The sequence below is a fragment of the Somniosus microcephalus genome, chromosome 3 (assembly GCF_052327205.1).
Source record: "Somniosus microcephalus isolate GS21.2 chromosome 3, FLI_Smic_1.0, whole genome shotgun sequence".
Classification (NCBI taxonomy): Eukaryota; Metazoa; Chordata; class Chondrichthyes; order Squaliformes; family Somniosidae; genus Somniosus; species Somniosus microcephalus.
In genome coordinates this window covers 181165587-181184422 of record NC_140989.1, presented here as the reverse complement: position 1 = coordinate 181184422, position 18836 = coordinate 181165587, and the positions used below count along the sequence as shown (strand labels likewise).

Here is an 18836-nt window from a genome sequence, read left to right as displayed (position 1 = left end):
ATGCGTCATTACTTAGCCTTTTTACTGCTCCCTTCAGTTAGTTAATTTTTTGCCCAGTAACTTGCTGGAAGTGCGAGCTGATAATGGCGCACTGAGGACAACGGGACATCTGGGACCTTGGTGAACGATGGGACCAACAATCTATCTCTTTAACCGATGAGATTTAAGGATTGAGAAAAAAAAGAGAAACAACAGAGACAGAGGGTGAATGAGAATCAAATCAGGTACAGAAACAGAAATAAAGAGAAGGAAAGAAAGACTGGATTAAGAGAGAGTGAGAAAAAGATACAGAAAGGAAAAGAAAGAAAAAATTAAAAATTTGACATTTTTAAATCTCTAAGATCAATTTATGACATGTAGGAATTAAATTGAACAGTTTAAATTGTTCCCTTTCTGGGCCGGGGAGATTGATTAGTATTGCATTAATAATGATCACATCGTTAAAAGGGTACGCTGTTAAGTACGAGTCCTAACTTTCTGCAGCGAGTTTAATGGGCAATTAATGTGCACATCCAGCAAGTGCTTAAGGATAACGGGGAGGCTAAGGGCAAGATGCCGTTTGTGCAAAGCAAACGGTGGAGTGCCGTAAATTAACCAGCAAGTTGTGGCAATTCACAACTCATGGCGTATTTCTTCTTTGCCTGAACTTGCTGGCCAATTTGCACATTAATGTGTCATGAACTCGTTATTTTTCCAGCAAGATTTGGACGATACTTGACCTCAAGCCACTTCTAATATGAGACAATAGCTTTCAAATCCCTTCCCACACAGAACTATTGATACTTTTACATGGTTAATAATTATTGAATATTATTTTATTCTGAATGTGTTATGGAAAGCACCTACATTTATAAATCATGAAGGAAACTCAGCAGCCAAAGGCTGGCTGGGGCTGTTGATCCTATGTATTTTGTTTCTTGGAACTAATTGAATTGTTTCACTTTCATATCAGTAAAATCTGTAGTCATTAGTGATTATTATAAATACATTACTTCCTGGAGATTTTAAAAAGAGCAGAATATTAAAAAGAAAAATACAATTACTTCGCTGTAAGCAAAGGCCTCTTGAAGTGGAAAAGCACATTTAGGAAAGCAGCTGTAAACAGTTGCTGTAGCAACAAGCACACCCCTTGGAAGAAAATGAAAGTACAAATGTGATGTGGTTTTCTCTATTTGAACCGCTGTGCTTTTCAGGATTCAGATACTATTACCACAATGGAACAATTGCAGCATTTCCAAAACCTTTTGACAGTACTTGGCTGCAACCATGACAACAGAAAAGGATGATATAAAGCAGCCAGCATAGCTGGATTGATTAATCAGACACGTTTACTGCTAACAGTAACCCCCTCTTCTGTACTGTGAAGAATCAGTGCAGATGCTTTGCCCATTATGTGCCTCTATCCTGTTTGCGATATGATCGATTGTTGTTATCCAACTCATGTTTCCCCAGGCACACTGGAGCACAGGTATATAACCCAGTCCTTCCGTACCCTTTTACCTCCTAACTACTCGACTAGCTGCGTGCTTTGACATCCAACAAGCTTTTCAAGCAATATGCAAGCAGCAGAAAATGTGCTGTGTAAATACACTAATCGTAACTAATTCACATACCTTTGAACAAGTGGACCTTGGCACGTGTGTCCCAGCAGCGCAGAGAAAAAACTGTTTCACTGTTTCAATCAGCAGTAAAGTCAACCACTGCTGTAGGAAGACGGACTCCACCCAGGGGATGGGCTTGGAGGAGAAATGTGTTCTCAGCTGACGTCTCTCCCCACTGTATGTCACTTCCTTTTAAAGCTCTGATTTAGCGTGGCGTGTATGGGGTGCTTCTGTTCTCTATGATTCATTCTTCCCCTACCTCCCCCTTGGAGGTTGGCCCATGTTTTTTTTCCACCATAGTCCCTGCAAACAGCAGGCAGCTCTGGACTCAGTTTCACATGTGTTTAAACTGCAGCTCATTTCTTCATTCTCCTGCCCTTCCCTTCTCCACATAAAAACATTCTGTAAGTTATACTGCCTCTGTCCCTGTCTAGACACCTTGCTTTGATGACAGAGCGCACCCTTACACTAATCAGTAAAAAAAAACTTCAAGCAAGCACCAGTCGGGCGCACGCCAGAGCTGGAGGTGGGAGAGGTGGCAGAGGTCAGCCACTCAATACCACCACAGCAGAATAATTTCAAAGTCCCCTCCCCCCTTGCGACGGGGCCGATTAGGCTGGAGACCCAGGTGGGCCCCACTTCTGCTGGCTGAGGTGGATGGGTGCTGATATGCCTCTTTCACTTGGTGAATCCCATCCCAGGGCTGAGGAAACTCCTGGCCTATGAGTCCCCTCCCCCCCTGGCCATGGCCCGTGTGACCCAAGGGGCCATGTTTGGGTTGTCTGATCATGCTGTCATGCACAAATCCATTATTTCAGCAGATTTGTCTTTTCTATCTATTTTTGCTTTGTGCACTCATGTATAATATGTTAAACTACACAGCAGGCACTAAACTTGGGCAAATATGTCATTCTGGGGGATTTACAACTGCTTTCAAATTACAGGAATGTTGAAGAGATAACATCTAACCCTCAATCCTCCTCCCCATCATTAAAATCTTGAATTCCCTTCAGGGAGAATGTGAAGCATGTGAAAATGTGCATTTTGTGCTTTTCAAAACATATTTAGAAATGCATTAATTAATTAAGTTTTGTTCTAGTGCAATTCCTTTTTTGTATATCTGTAAGAATTTCAAGTTGGTTTCACGGAGATCAGGGTAGCACAGTTCATTGGATCTTCAACACCATGTATGTGGTACAGAAAGCCTCCAGAGAAAAAGGAGAAAAAATAAATACTGAAAACCCAAAAAGTTCCTGGATGGTCTGGTGGGTAAAGTAATTATTAGCTATGTCAGCCATGGCTCAGTGGTAGCATTCTTGCCTCTGAGTCAGAAGGTTGTGGGTTCAAACTTCGTTTCAGAGACTTGAGCACAAACTCTAGGCTGACACTCCAGTGCAGTACTTAGGGAGTGTTGTACTGTTGGTGGTGCTGTCTTTTGGATGAGACATTAAACCGAGGCCCTGGTTGCCCTCAGGTGGACGTAAAAGATCCCATGGCATTATTTCAAGGAGCAGGGGAGTTCTCACTGGTGTAATGGCCAATATTTAACCCTCAACTAACATCACTAACACAGATTATCTGGTCATTTTCACATTGCTGTTTGTGGGACCTTGCTGTGTGCAATATGGCTGCTGCGTTTCCTACATTACAACAATGACGACACTTCAAAAGTACTTTGTTGGCTGTAAAGTGCATTCGGATGTTCTGAAGTCATGAAAGGCAGCATATAATTGCAAGTTTTTCTCCTTTAGCACTAAAGCCACACAGATCACAAGGTCCCCGGGTTTGATTCCTGTTCTGTGCTGAGTTCGCTGATCTCAATAACTGCCACCAATGGCATCAGACCTCCTTGTCGAGCGAAGGGGTAAAAAAGACAGAAAAACGGCTAAAGCAGGAACACTTCATTTTACTACACATAGTGCACAAGCATTCAAGTACCCTAACAATGTAATTATTTTGCAGTATTATTTATAATTTTAATACATTTTTAAGTTTCTGGGGTGGGGGGGGGGGGGGGGGCGGGTGGTCGGGTGGCATTTTCTAGTATAGACCCAAACGAGTGCAATGTCAGAGGGGCAGCTGCTCCACCTGCCTGTTTGTGCCAGCGAGAGGTCAGTGCCATTTTGAGGCCTCATTAGCATGCTGCCAGCGAGCTGCAGATACTGCAGCTCGCCAGTCCTGAGAGAGTAGGAACTCAGCTGGCTCCCGCAGCGAGCCAGCCGGCAGCATCTGGCCTGGAGAGGGATAGACAATTTTGGGGGCAGAGTGGGGGCCTTGAACAGGCCGGAGGTTTTTTTTTGTGGGGCTAGGAGGAATGTTTCCTGGGCCTTTTCTTGAGCGGCCTCCAGCAGTCCCTTTAAGGACCGCTGGTTAGGCCACTCAACGCCTGGTACAACCGGGTGGAGCGTGCACTATTTCAGGCAGTGGGCTACTCACCCATTTACAGGCCTGCCCAAAAGCTGCAACAGGTGGGCCCTGGGCCTCCAATGGGTGCACACGGTTTTCAAACCGCCTGTTTTTCAGACGAGAAATGTTGAAAATTACCCCCTGGTGTTAAGCAATGGAAAGGAAAATTGGGCAGTTTCTATAACGAGATCCCAAACCACAACGTTGATTTCACACTCCAGTTGAAAATTAACCCCACAATGTGTAAGCTCACACATGAAGAATGATTACTTGGGGAAGGTAATGCTTTTAATTTGTATTAGATATTAGGACATTAACTATCTCTTTAACGTTTTGAACTTGTATTAAATATTAGGACATTGACACTTATTCTGCACCAACCTGATAAATAAAATCATTCAGAGGCAGTTCAGTTATCCCTACACAAAATTTATTTTGGTTTGCGCTTGACAGAATTACACTGGAATTGCCCTTGGGCGATCACTGATCCTCTTTTACAGGAGAAAAACCTAACGTGTACAGCTATGTGCTTTCTGTAGATTGACAGAGGAACTTTTTTAAAATTAGTTTATGGGATGTGGATGTCGCTGGCAAGGCCAGCCTTTATTGTCCATCCCTAATTGCCCTCACAGAGATTTTACCAGTCCGAACTCCAGGCTTTATCTGACCCACCTCATTCCCCTTCATTCCTATAGCCTCAGTCACGGTCAATGACGTACTCCCATTCAGCTGCAGGTTTACCACAATGTCATAAAGCATTACTTTATCTGCTTCCACCATCCTTCAGGCAGTGGATTCCAGATCATAACAACTTGTTGTGTAAAAAAAAATTCTGCTCATCTCCCCTCTGGTTCTTTTACCAATTATCATAAAGATTGCATCGTCCTGTCATAATTCAGACACAGGACTTGAGGCCATAATCTAGGCTGACACTCCAGTGCAGCACTGAGGGAGTGTTGAGTGTCCCAAACTCCTCCATCACCATCCCTGGGTATGTCTGTCCTGTTCCACCGGCAGGACAGACATAAGAACATAAGAAGTAGGAGCAAGATTAGGCCATACGGCCCCTCGGGCCTGCTCCGCCATTCAATAGGATCATGGCTGATCTGAATCTAGACTCACGTCCACTTCCCTGCCCTCTCCCCGTAACCTCTAATTCCCTTATCTGCTAGGAAACTGTCTATCTCCGTTTTAAATTTATTTAATGTTGCAGCTTCCACAGCTCTCTGGGGTAGCAAATTCCATAGATTTACTACCCTCTGAGTGAAGAAGTTTCTCCTCATCTCAGTTTTGAAAGGGCAGCCCCTTATTCTAAGATTATGCCCCCTAGTTCTAGTTTCACCCATCAGTGGAAACATCCTCACCGCATCCACCCGATCAAGCCCCCTCACAATCTTATATGTTTCGATAAGATCGCCTCTCATTCTTCTGAACTCCAATGAGTAGAGTCCCAACCTACTCAACCTTTCCTCATACGTCAACCCCCTCATCTCCGGAATCAACCGAGTGAACCTTCTGAACTGACTCGAGAGCAAGTATATCTTTTCTTAAATATGGAAACCAAAACTGCACGCAGTATTCCAGGTGTGGGCTCACCAATACCCTGTATAACTGCAGCAAGACTTCCCTGTTTTTATACTCCATCCCCCTTGCAATAAAAGCCAAGATTCCATTGGCCTTCCTGATCACCTGCTGCACCTGCATACTAACTTTTTGTGTTTCATGCACCAGGACCCCCAGATCACTTTGTACTGTAGCACTTTGCAGTTTCTCTCCATTTAGATAATAACTTGCTCTTTGATTTTTTTCTGCCAAAGTGCATAACCTCACACTTTCCAATATTATATTCCATCTGCCAAATCTCTGCCCACTCACTTAGCCTGTCTATGTCCTTTTGCAGGTTTTTTATGTCCTCCTCACTCACTGCTTTCCCTCCCATCTTTGTATCATCGGCAAACTTGGATATGTTGCACTCGGTCCCTTCCTCCAAATCGTTAATATAGATTGTAAAGAGTTGGGGTCCCAGCACTGACCCCTGCGGAACACCACTAGTTACTGATTGCCAGCCTGAGAACGAACCATTTATCCCAACTCTTTGTTTTCTGTTAGATAGCCAATCTTCCACCCATGCCAGTATATTACCCCCAATCCTGTGATTTTTTATCTTGATCAGTAATCTTTTGTGTGGAACCTTGTCAAATGCCTTTTGGAAGTCCAAATACACTACATCCACTGGTTCCCCTTTATCCACCCTGTATGTTACGTCCTCAAAGAATTTGAGCAAATTTGGCAAACATGAATTCCCCTTCATAAAACCATGCTGACTCTGTCCTATTAAACTATGTTTATCCAAATGCTCTGTTACTGTTTCCTTAATAATGGACTCCAACATTTTGCCAACCACAGATGTTAGGCTAACTGGTCTATAGTTTTCAGCTTTTTGTCTACTTCCCTTCTTAAATAAGGGTGTTACATTAGCAGTTTTCCAATCTGCTGGGACCTTTCCTGAGTCCAGGGAGTTTTGGAAAATAATCACCAATGCATCCACAATCCCTACCGCCACTTCTCTCAAGACCCTAGTGTTAGATCTGTGATTCTGAGAGTATGATGTTTTTCAATAACTACACGGATGCTGTAACTTAACAATCAACAGGTGTTTACTGGAGTAGGGTAGTCTCAAGACTGGGGGTACAGAGGCATGCTCAAGGCTTATATACAGGTGTGGTCACTGCCGGTACTACAGTATACAGGAGCTGTAAAAGTAGTTCTCTCTTAAAGGTACATACACTACAATTCCTCCCCTTTTAGATTAGCAGTACCCATAATATTCAAATAACAATTAACACTTTAACATGTACATTAAACAACAATAGTCCATTTATAGATTCAGTCTTTGGGGCGGCTTCCTGATCCTTTCGGTATAGCGCCTTTCCTGAGGTTCTTGTTCTTGGTGCGGAGGCGATTCTGGACACTTTTCGTCGGTTAGTTCATCATTGTAGTGTATGTACCTTTAAGAGGAACTATGTTTTTTTGAAGCCCCTGTGTACTGTAGTACCGGTAGTGACCACTCGGGTATATAAGCCTGTATAGCGTCTTGTATAGTTAGTTCACCTCCAGACTTTGTTCAGTAAACACTTGTTAAATCAACTCCTGCATTCTGTGTCTCCATTAACACATGGATTCAACAGTGGCGACGAGTTAGAAACGAACTTACCTGCAATTCGGCAGCACCTCAAGGAGATCGATTCCTCAGACGAAGGTCGAAGAAAAAAAAAACGTGGTTTCACCAGCTAAACGGGCTGGTGGCAGGCAGTGCACTGATCCTTCCTGGGCAGCGGGCTGGGGCTCGATCGGGTGGCTCTGCAGCGGGGCCGGGCAGCGAGTCGGAAAGCAGAAGCAAACAGAGACAGAGGGTGGAGCACTCAGGAGACGGCCGGCGCTGCAAAGCAGGTCGGCGTTTGGACCGAGCAGAGGGAGGGGAAAGTCCCAGAGGGTCCGACGGGAACGATTCTCCAAGTGACGGAGAAACTGTTTAAAATATATGTGTAAATAAAAGAAAAAATATATATATATAAATACCGCGAAAAGCTGCAGGTCGCAACGGGAACCGCGGAGAACAGCGTTGGCAGCAGCGGCAGCGGCGGGAAAGCGCGGGAGGCACCATCTTGACTCGGCAGGGAAGAAGGAAAAGCGCAGGAGGCGCCATTTTTGATTTTCAGGATGCCTAAGACTGGCAATATTACTGCTTCCGATAGTAATATAGAGGATTGGACCACATATGTGGAAAGAGTGGAGGTATATTGCAAGGCAAATGAAGTAGCGGATGATAAAAAGGCATCGGTACTTCTAAATCTGATGGGCGCAAGGACATACGGGCTGTTATGAAACTTGATCACTCCAGCCAAACCGATGGACAAGAATTTTAAGGAGATTGTTGATACCCTACAGGAGCACTTAAACTGAACACCGCTGCTGATAGCGGAACGATTCAAATTCTTCAGGAGGAATCAGCACAAGAATGAAAGTAACGCTGATTACCTCACCGAATTACGAAAGCTGTCAAAGCACTGCCAATTCGGGGCAGGACTGGCAGATTCTCTACGAGACAAATTCGTCTGTGGTCTCCTAAGCAAAGGAACACAGAAAAGACTACTTTCTGAGAAAGATTTGACACTGGACAAAGCTTTCAGTGTGGCTGTATCATACGAAGCAGCAGCAAGAGGAGCTGCAGAGATACAGCAAAAGCCACAGGACTTCGGCACCCATGAAATGACACGGGGTTTCGAGGGATGTTATCGCTGCGGCAGATCCACCCATGACCAGAGGGACTGCTGGTTCAAGGACAAAGCATGCAGGCAATGCGGAAAGATGGGACACATTGCACGTGTATGCCGATCTGGAAAAAAATCCGCTGACAGTAAAAAGGTCAATAAGGAAAAGTACAGAAAGGTACAAATGATGACGGACAGTAGCTCCGAAGACCAGAAGAGCGATAGCGACTCCGGAAACAAGAGACTAAGCTGTCTCAAATTACATAATGTAATTGCCAAAGAAGATTACCAGACCATTTGGGTTACCCTCACGATAGCGGGGTCCCCAGTTAAAATGGAGCTAGATACAGGATCAGCTCTGACCGTCATAAGTCGATGGGATTACGAGCGGCTATTTCCGCATATACCTTTGAAAGACACATCCATTATCTTGAAGACATATACGGGGCAGAAAGTATACCCCAGAGGGAAAATAAGGGTGCCTGTTGTATACAACGGCAAGGAAATACAGAAGTTGTATTTATACGTTCTGCAAGATGGTGGTCCACCGTTGTTGGGACGTGAATGGATCAGAAAGATACGTTTAGACTGGCACTCCATTCAGGCACTGACGGTGACCAGTAAGAAAAAAAATGATGATGACGCCATACCTGGACGATTAAAAGAAATCTTGGCTAACGCCAAAGAAGTGTTTCAACAGGAACTAGGAACCCTGAAAAGCGCCACCGCCTCAATAAAAGTGGAAGATGCGGCAATTCCCAAGTTTTTTAAGGCAAGACCGGTGCCATATGCAATTCATCCAGCAGTCGAGGCAGAGCTGGAGAATTTGGAAAAAGCAGGCGTGTTATCCAAGGTAGATTGGAGCGAGTGGGCACCACCCATCGTCCCGGTCATGAAAAAAATGTTGAATAATGATAAATCTGAAGAACAGAGAAAAATTTGCATCTGTGGGGACTTCAAGGTGACTGTAAACCCGGTTCTTCACACGGTACAGTATCCTCTTCCGAGGATAGAAGATATTTTCGCCTCACTATCCGGAGGGAAACGTTTCACCAAAATTGACTTGGCACAGGCATATCTACAGATGGAGGTTGAGGAGGCCTCTAAAAACTATCTCACGATAAATACACACAAAGGCCTGTACCAGTACAATCGACTGGTTTTCGGAGTAGCATCAGCTCCAGCTATCTGGCAAAGAGCTATGGAGCAAGTCCTGCAAGGGATTCCGGGGACTCAATGCTACCTAGACGACATCCTTGTAACAGGAGAAAACGACAACGAGCACCTTGCCAATTTGGAGCAGGTGCTCACGAGGCTGAGAGAACGGGGCCTATGAGCAAATCGCCCCAAGTGCGAATTTTTCCAGAAACAAATATCATATTGTGGCCATGTCATTAATGAAGAAGGGTTGCATAAGTCACCTGAAAAAATTGAAGCGGTCGTAAAAGCCCCAGCGCCTGAAAATGTCTCACAATTAAGGTCGTTCCTGGGATTAATAAATTACTATCATAAATTTTTACTGAACTTGTCAACGGTTCTGCACCCTCTTAACGCACTGCTACAAACGGGAGTAATTTGGAAATGGAGCGAAGACTGTAAATGTACCTTCCATAAATGCAAAGGCTTGATCACGTCCAAGGAAGTGTTGGCTCATTACAACCCATCACTGCCAATCAGACTGGCGTGCGATGCATCCCCTTACGGCGTGGGAGCGGTATTATCGCATAGATTCCCTGATGGCTCGGAGCGGCCGATAGCTTTTGCGTCACGCTCATTGAACTCAGCTGAGCGTAACTATGCCCAGATCGACAGGGAGGCACTCAGCCTGGTGTGGGGGGTGAAGAAATTCAATCATTACCTACACGGATAAAAATTTACCTTGTTGACTGACCATCAACCCCTCGTCTCCATATTCAACCCTAAAAAGGGCGTTCCCATTATGACAGCACAAAGGCTACAGAGGTGGTCCCTTTTCCTAGGGGCACACCAATATGACATAGAATACAAAGGAACAAAACAGCATGGGAATGCTGACGGTTTATCGCGCCTACCGTTGCCAACGGTAGAAGAGGCACCTACAGTGGACCCAGTGGAGATGTTCCACTCGACCACAGTGGAATGTCTACCAGTGACAAATTCTACCATTGAAAAGGAAACGAGAAATGACCCGACTCTCTCACGAGTCTATGATTTAATGGTGAAGGGATGGCCAGCACATGGCGAAACACTGTTGCCAGCATTCTTGCAAAGAAGAGAACAGCTGTCAGTGTGCCGAGGAACCTTGATGTGTGGATCCAGAGTGGTGATTTCACCCAAACTCCAGGATAAAGTGCTAAAGGAGCTTCACGAGGGGCATCTGGGTGGAGTGAAAATGAAGAACTTAGCCAGAGCGTTTGTGTGGTGGCCAGGTATCGATGGAGACATCGAAGAAATGAACAAGAGCTGTCTAGGATGCCAGAAGGTCCAAAACGCCCCACCACAAGCCCCTCTACATCCATGGGAGTGGCCCTCATCTCCATGGCAAAGGGTATATCGACTTTGTTGGTCCATTTATGGACTCAATGTTCTTAATCGCGGTGGATGCACACTCCAAGTGGCTGGAGGTAATAAAGATGTCCTCCACCACCACGGAAAAAACCATCACAGTATTAAGGACCATATTCGCCAGGAATGGGCTGCCTGAACAGATCTGTTCTGATAATGGACTGCAATTTGTATCCGAAGAATTCAGGAAGTTCTTAAAAAACAATGGGGTTAAGCACTACATGTCCGCCCCATACCATCCCGCCACCAATGGCTTAGCTGAAAGGTTTGTCCAGACCTTCAAGAAGGCCATAAAGGCCATGGGTAATGAAGTAATAAAACTACAACATAAGGTAGATAACTTCTTGTTTGCGTACAGGAATGCAACACATGTGGTTACAAACCAAACCCCCGCCATGATGTTTTTCAATAGAAGACTAAGATGCTGGCTGGATTTGATCAAGCCAAACATCAGAAGGGACGTAGAGAACCGGCAATTTCAAGGCATGAATGAAAGGCCAACTAGAACCTTCCAGATAGGTCAACAAGTTTTGGCCCGGGACTACCGTACCGAGAAATGGCAGCCTGGAACTATTTGCACACGACTAGGACCGCTGATGTATACCGTGGACATTGGAGAAAGCATAATAAGGCGCCATGCTGACCAGATCATAGAGTCATCCGAAAAGGGACAACCTACACCACAACTCTATACACCTAATAATGAAGCAGAGATACCCATAGTATCTACCTCCGATCCGGTGATACTGGAACCAGATGAACCTGACACTGGCTTTCAAGCTGAATCGACCTTGCCAAAAGAACCTACTACACCACCGAAACCTACTATACCACCGAGGCGTTATCCGGACCGAGTCAGGAAGCCTCCAGAGAGACTGAATTTGTAATTGATTAACTTCAGCAAATGTGCAGATTATTGTTCTTGTAAAAATGTTATTTAATGATTACTTAAAATGTTATGTACTATTTATCTAAAAGGAGTGGAATTGTAGTGTATGTACCTTTAAGAGGAACTATGTTTTTTTGAAGCCCTTGTGTACTGTAGTACCGGTAGTGACCACTTGGGTATATAAGCCTGTATAGCGTCTTGTATAGTTAGTTCACCTCCAGACTTTGTTCAGTAAACACTTTTTAAATCAACTCCTGCATTCCGTGTCTCCATTAACACACGGATTCAGCAATCGGTTTCCACTGCTACTGGTTCTGAGGTAGATGGTACTGGTATGTCGGGTTCATCCCCAGGTACGCGAGACATGGGGTTGACTCGTTCCTGTGACACTAAGATCTGATTGACGTGGCGTCTCACAATGTTCTCCCCGACATCCACTGTGTACATTAATGGCCCCTGCCTTGTGCATATCGTTCCGGGTTGCCATTTCTCTGTTCGGTAGTCACGGGCCAAGACTGATTGTCCTACGTTGAAGCTCCTTGTCGGCTTCTCATTGACGTGCTGGAATTGTTTATCCTCAACATTTCTTCGCACATTTGGTCTGAGCAAATCCAGACGAGGTCTCAACCTTCGGTTAAAGAACATCATGGCTGGGGTCTGGTTGGTAACTGCATGTGTCGCATTTCGGTAGGCTAATAAGAAATTGTCCACCTTATGCTGTAGTGGAATTTCATCATCGCACATGGCCTTTATCGCCTTTTTAAAGGTTTGTACGAACCTCTCAGCCAATCCATTTGTGGCTGGATGATATGGGGCGGATGTGTAATGCCTTACCCCATTCCTTCTCATAAATTTCCGAAACTCTTCGGACACAAACTGTGGTCCATTATCAGAGCAAATCTGCTCTGGCAAGCCGTTTCTGGCAAATATGGTCCGTAGGACTGCAATCGTTTTCTCTGTAGTGGTTGAGGACATTTTTATCACCTCAGGCCATTTTGAATGAGCATCCACTGCTATTAAGAACATTGAGTCCATGAATGGACCAGCAAAATCAATATGCACCCGCTGCCATGGAGAGGAGGGCCACTCCCATGGGTGTAGAGGGGCATGTGGTGGTGCATTTTGGACCTTCTGGCATCCTGAGCAGCTCTTGGTTAGGTCCTCGATTTGTTGATCGATTCCTGGCCACCACACATAAGCCCTAGCAAGGCTTTTCATTTTTACTCCCCCCAGATGACCTTCATGAAGCTCATTTAGCACTCTCTCCCTTAACTTGGGTGGAATCACCACTCTGGATCCACACATCACTGTCCCCTGGCATACTGACAGCTGTTCTCTTCTGGATGAGAATGCTGGCAACAGTGAGTCGCCATGTGTTGGCCATCCCCTCACCGTCAAATCATATACCCGAGACAGCGTCGGATCATTGCGGGTCTCCTTCTCTATATCCGCGTTCGTTACTGGCAATCGTTCAATTATTGACGAATAAAATATCTCGATAGGGTCCACTGCTGGTGCTTCCTCCACAGTAGGCAGTGGCAGGCGTGATAGCCCATCAGCCTTTCCATGCTGTTTCGTGCCTTTATATTCTATTTCATATTGATTCGCCCCTAGAAACAGGGACCATCTTTGTAACCGTTGTGCAGTCATTACTGGAACGCCCTTCTTAGGATTAAAGATGGAGACAAGTGGTTGGTGGTCAGTCAGCAAGGTGAACTTCTTCCCATGCAGATAGTGGTTGAATTTTTTTACTCCCCATACTAGGCTGAGGGCCTCCCTGTCAATCTGGGCATAGTTGCGCTCGGCTGAGGTTAGAGACCGAGACGCAAAGGCTACTGGCCTCTCCAACCCGTCTGGGAATTTGTGCGACAGCACCGCTCCAATACCGTAGGGTGATGCATCACATGCCAAACGAATTGGTAGTGCTGGGTTGAAATGGGCCAGCATCTCTTTTGATGTGATCAATTCTTTGCACTTCTGGAAAGCTCGTTTACGTTCGTCATTCCACTTCCATGGTACCCCTGTTTGCAGTAGGGTGTTCAGTGGGTGTAATACCGTAGACAAATTTGGTAAGAACTTATGGTAGTAGTTTACCAGCCCGAGGAACGACCTCAGTTGTGACACATTTTCCGGTGCTGGAGCCTTGACTACTGCCTCAATCTTTTCAGGGGACTTATGTAACCCCTCTTCATCGATGACGTGGCCACAATACGAGACCTGCTTCTGGAAAAACTTGCACTTGTGGCAATTAGCTCGTAGCCCATATTCCTTTAATCTGGTGAGCACCTTCTCCAAGTTGGCGAGGTGATCACTGTCATTTTCGCCCGTGACCAGGATGTCGTCCAAATAACACTGGGTCCCTGGAATCCCTTGCAGGACTTGATCCATCGCCCTTTGCCAAATAGCCGGAGCCGATGCTACTCCGAACACCAGCCGGTTGTATTGGTAGAGACCTTTATGATGTTGATCGTGAGGTATTGTTTTGAGGCTTCTTCCACCTCCATTTGCAAGTACGCCTGGGCTAGATCAATTTTGGTGAAGCATTTACCTCCAGATAGCGAGGTGAAAATATCCGCAATTCGTGGAAGCGGATATTGTACCGTGTGAAGGACTGGGTTCACTGTCACCTTAAAATCCCCACAGATGCGGACATTCTTTGGTTCCCCAGGCGTATTACTCAACGACCTCTTCATTACAGGAACGATGGGTGTAGCCCACTCGCTCCAGTCTACTTTGGACAGTACTCCTGAACGTTCCAACCCTTCCAGCTCTGCTTCGACGGCTGGTCTGATCGCATAAGGCACTGGTCTGGCCTTAAGAAACTTTGGGCTTGCATTTTCCTCTATTTTAATCGTTGCTGCTATGCCTTTTAATGTTCCGAGTCCCTCCTGGAACACTTCTTTTGCGTCAGTTAGCATTTTTGACAGTCGTCCAGGTGTGACGTCATCATCCTTTTTGGCCTCAACCTTCAGTGCCTGTATGGAATGCCAATCTAATTGTATCTTCCGGATCCATTCACGTCCTAGCAGTGGTGGTCCTCCATCTGGCAATACATATAAGTCCATTTTAGGTATTTCCTGGCCTTTGTATATCATTTTCACCCTTATTTTTCCTTTAGGGTAGACTTTTTGCCCCGTGTACGTCTTCAAGACAATCTCTGTAGCTTTCAAGGGTATATGTGAAAATAGCCGCTTGTAGTCCCTTTGGTTTATGACTGTTAGGGCTGATCCTGTGTCCAATTCCATTTTCACTTGGACTCCGTCTATCTTGAGTGTAACCCAGATAGTCTGGTGATCCTCCATTTTGGTTACCTTATGTAGTTTCAGACAACCCAGCTCCTTGCTTCCAGAGTCTGTATCACTTTTCTGTTCATCTGAACTACTGTCCATCACCTTATGTACCTTTTTGTACTTCTCCTGTGGAGATTTCTTGCTGTTGGTTTTCTTCCCAGACCTGCAGACTCTTGCTATGTGTCCTGCTTTTCCACACTGTCTGCACGCTTGGTCCTTGAACCAACAATCCTTCTGGTCGTGTGTTGTTCTGCCGCAGCGATAACACGTCCCTGTTCCATAGGACATTTCATTGGTGCCATATTCTTGCGGTCTCCATTGTATCTCTGCAGCGCCCCTTGCGGCTGCTTCGTGTGATACTGCCATACTGAAAGCCTTGTCCAGCGTAAGATCCTTTTCTGATAGAAGCCGTTTCTGGGTTCCTTCACTTTGAAGCCCACACACAAACTTGTCCCTTAATGTATCTGCTAGTCCCACTCCAAACTGGCAGTGTTTCGATAGCTTGCGCAGTTCCGTTAAGTACTCAGCATTGCTTTCATCTTTGTGTTGGTTCCTTTTATGGAACTTAAATCATTCTGCTATCAGCAGCGGTGTGGGGTTTAAGTGGTCCTGTAGGATTTCTACTATGTTTTCGAAATTCTTATTCACGGGCTTCTCTGGGGTTATTAGGTTTTGCAGTAACCCATAAGTTTTTGCACCCATGGAATTTAACAAAATCAGTGCTTTCCTAGCATCTGGCACTTCATTCGCCCTGCAGTACACCTCAATACGTTCCACATATGTCACCCAATCTTCGACTTCATTGTCGAACATAGAGATACTGCTACTCTTCGGCATCCCTGGGTGTGATTTAACTGTCAAAGATGGCTTCTCCTGCGTTCTCCCTTCTTCTCTGCTGGCACAAAATGGTGTCTCCCGCGCTTTCCTTTCTTCCTGCGCTCGCCCTTCTTCTCCGCTGCGGCTTCTAAAAATGGCGTCTCCCGCGCTCTTCCTTCTTCTCCGCAGCTCAATGGCGTCTCCCGCGCTCTCCCTTCTGCTCCCCATGGACACTGTTCAGCCCTTGAATCCTGGCTGTGCTCTGCGCGTTTTTTTTTTCTGTGCGCCTTTCCCGTTTCCGCCGCTCGGTCCTGAACCCGGCTGCTGCTTTACCCTCTCTCCTTTTTGTTTTTCCTCGACGCCGCTCGGTTTTCAACCCCCAGCTGCGCCCTGTGCGCTTCACCCTCTATCTTTCCCCGTCGACGCTGCTCGGCTTTTTCTCTGCCGTCGGTCGGCTCCAGCTGCCGCTGTCCGGGAAGGGTCTACGCTGTACCTGTCGTCAGTCTGTTGCTGATCGTCGTGGCTGGGGAACCAAGCCCGGCTCTCCACAGCCTCCCCTGCGATGTTCACTCTCTGCCGGACAACTGGGCGGTTGCTCGTGGTCAACGCCCGTGCTTCTGGCCTCAACTTTCTTCCACCGCCCTCCCGGAGCGAATCCATGAAGGGAAATGCTGAGTTGCAGGTAGATTCGAATTGACACTCGTCGCCACTGTTAGATCTGTGATTCTGAGAGTATGATGTTTTTCAATAACTACACGGATGCTGTAACTTAACAATCAACAGGTGTTTGCTGGAGTAGGGTAGTCTCAAGACTGGGGGTACAGAGGCATGCTCAAGGCTTATATACAGGTGTGGTCACTGCCGGTACTACAGTATACAGGAGCTGTAAAAGTAGTTCTCTCTTAAAGGTACATACACTACACCTAGGATGTAGGCCATCAGGTCCGGGGGATTTATCCGCCTTAAGTCCCATTATTTTACCGAGTACCATCTACTTAGTGATTTTAATCGTGTTTAGCTCCTTCCCCCCCATTGCCCCCTGTTTGTCCAGTGTTGGGATATTTTTAGTGTCCTCTACTGTAAAGACTGATACAAAATATTTGTTCAGCGTCTTTGCCATCTCCATGTTCCCCACCACTAGTTTCCTGGTCTGATCCTCTAAGGGACCAACGTTCACTTTAGCCACCCTTTTTCTTTTTATATAGCTGTAGAAACTCTTGCTATCTGTTTTTATATTTTTTGCTAGTTTACTTTCATAATCTATCTTCCCTTTCTTAATTAATCTTTTAGTTATTGTTTGCTGGCTTTTAAATGCTTCCCAATCTTCTATCCTCCCACTAGATTTGGCTACTTTATACGCCCTTGTTTTCAGTCGGATACTATCCTTTATTACTTTACTAAGCCACGGATGGCTGTCTTTTCTTTTACTCCCCTTTTTCCTCAGTGGAATATATTTATCTTGAAAGATGTGAAATATCTCCTTGAGTGTAGACCACTGCTCTTGTACCGTCTTACACTTTAATCTGTTTTCCTAGTCCACTTTAGTCAATTCTACTCTCATACCTTCATAGTCACCCCACCAGGGGTGGCGGCACACTGGTATACAGTTGGGAAGGAGTGGCCCTGGGAGTCCTCAACATTGACTCCGGACCCCATGAAGTCTCATGGCTTCAGGTCAAGCATGGGCAAGGAAACCTCCTGCTGATTACCACCTACCGCCCTCCCTGATTCAGTACTCCGCCATGTTGAACACCACTTGGAAGAAGCACTGAGTGTATCAAGGGCGCAGAATGTACGCTGGGCGGGGAACTTCAATGTCCATCACCAAGAGTGGCTCGGTAGCACCACTACTGACCGAGCTGGCCAAGTCCTGAAGGACATAGCTGCCAGTCTGGGCCTGTGACAGGTGATGAGAGAACCAACACGAGGGAAAAACCTACTTGACCTAGTCCTCACCAATCCACCTGTCGTAGATGCATCTGTCCATGACAGTATTGGTAGCAGTGACCACCGCACGTCATTGTGGAGACGAAGTCCCGTCTTCACAGTGAGGACACCCTCCATCGTATTGTATGGCACTACCACCGTGCTAAATGGGATAAATTCAGAACAGATCTAGCAGCTCAAAACTGGGCATCCATGAGGCGCTGTGGACCATCAGCAGCAGCAGTATTGTATTCCACCACAATCTGTAACCTCATGGCCCGGCATATCCCTCACTCTACAATTACCATCAAGCCAGGGGACCAACCCTGGTTCAATAAGGAGTGTAGAAGAGCATGCCAGGAGCAGCACCGGGCGTACCTAAAAATGAGGTGCCAACCTGGGGAAGCTGCAACACAGGACTAGATGCATGCTAAAAAGAGGAAGCAGCATGCTATAGACAGGGCTAAGCTATCCCACAATCAATGAATCAGATCAAAGCTCTGAAGTTCTGCCACATCCAGTCGTGAATGGTGTTGGACCATTAAACAACTAACGGGAGGAGGAGGCTCCATGAATATCCCCATTCTCAATGATGGCGGAGCCCTGCACGTGAGTGCAAAACACAAGACTGAAGCGTTTGCAACCATCTTCAGCCAAAAGTGCCGAGTGGATGATCCATATCAGCCTTCTTCTGAGGTCCTCACCATCACAGAAGCCAGTCTTCAGCCAATTCGATTCAATCCACGTGGTATCAAGAAACGGCTGAGCGCACTGGATACAGCAAAGGCTATGGGCCCTGACAACATCCTGGTTATCATGCTGATGACTTGTGCTCCAGAACTAGCCACGCCTCTAGCCAAGCTGTTCCAGTACAGCTACAACACTGGCATCTATCTGACTACCTGGAAAATTGCCAAGGTATGTCCTGTCCACAAAAAGCAGGACAAATCCAACCCAGCCAATTACCACCCCATCAGCCTACTCTCAATCATCAGCAAAGTGATGGAAGGTGTCATTGACAGTGCTATGAAGCGGCACTTACCAATAACCTGCTCACCGATGCCCAGTTTGGGTTCCGCCAAGACCACTCGGC

The 18836-nt window shown here is 46.0% G+C and overlaps 1 protein-coding gene across 2 annotated transcripts in view; it reads right to left on the bottom strand.

Annotated features, from left to right (window-relative positions):
• The window catches only part of LOC147121610 (1-acyl-sn-glycerol-3-phosphate acyltransferase delta-like), a 342875-nt gene that overhangs the window by 236914 nt on the left and 87125 nt on the right, over positions 1-18836 (bottom strand). Inside the window, exon 1 of one of the 2 annotated variants that reach the window (XM_085981990.1) lies at positions 1614-1717. The exons of the other annotated variant lie outside the window; for it this stretch is intronic. The gene's annotated coding sequence lies outside the window, so the exon portion shown is untranslated. Of the gene's footprint in view, positions 1-1613; positions 1718-18836 lie in introns of those variants that run through there. 2 annotated transcript variants of the gene reach the window in all.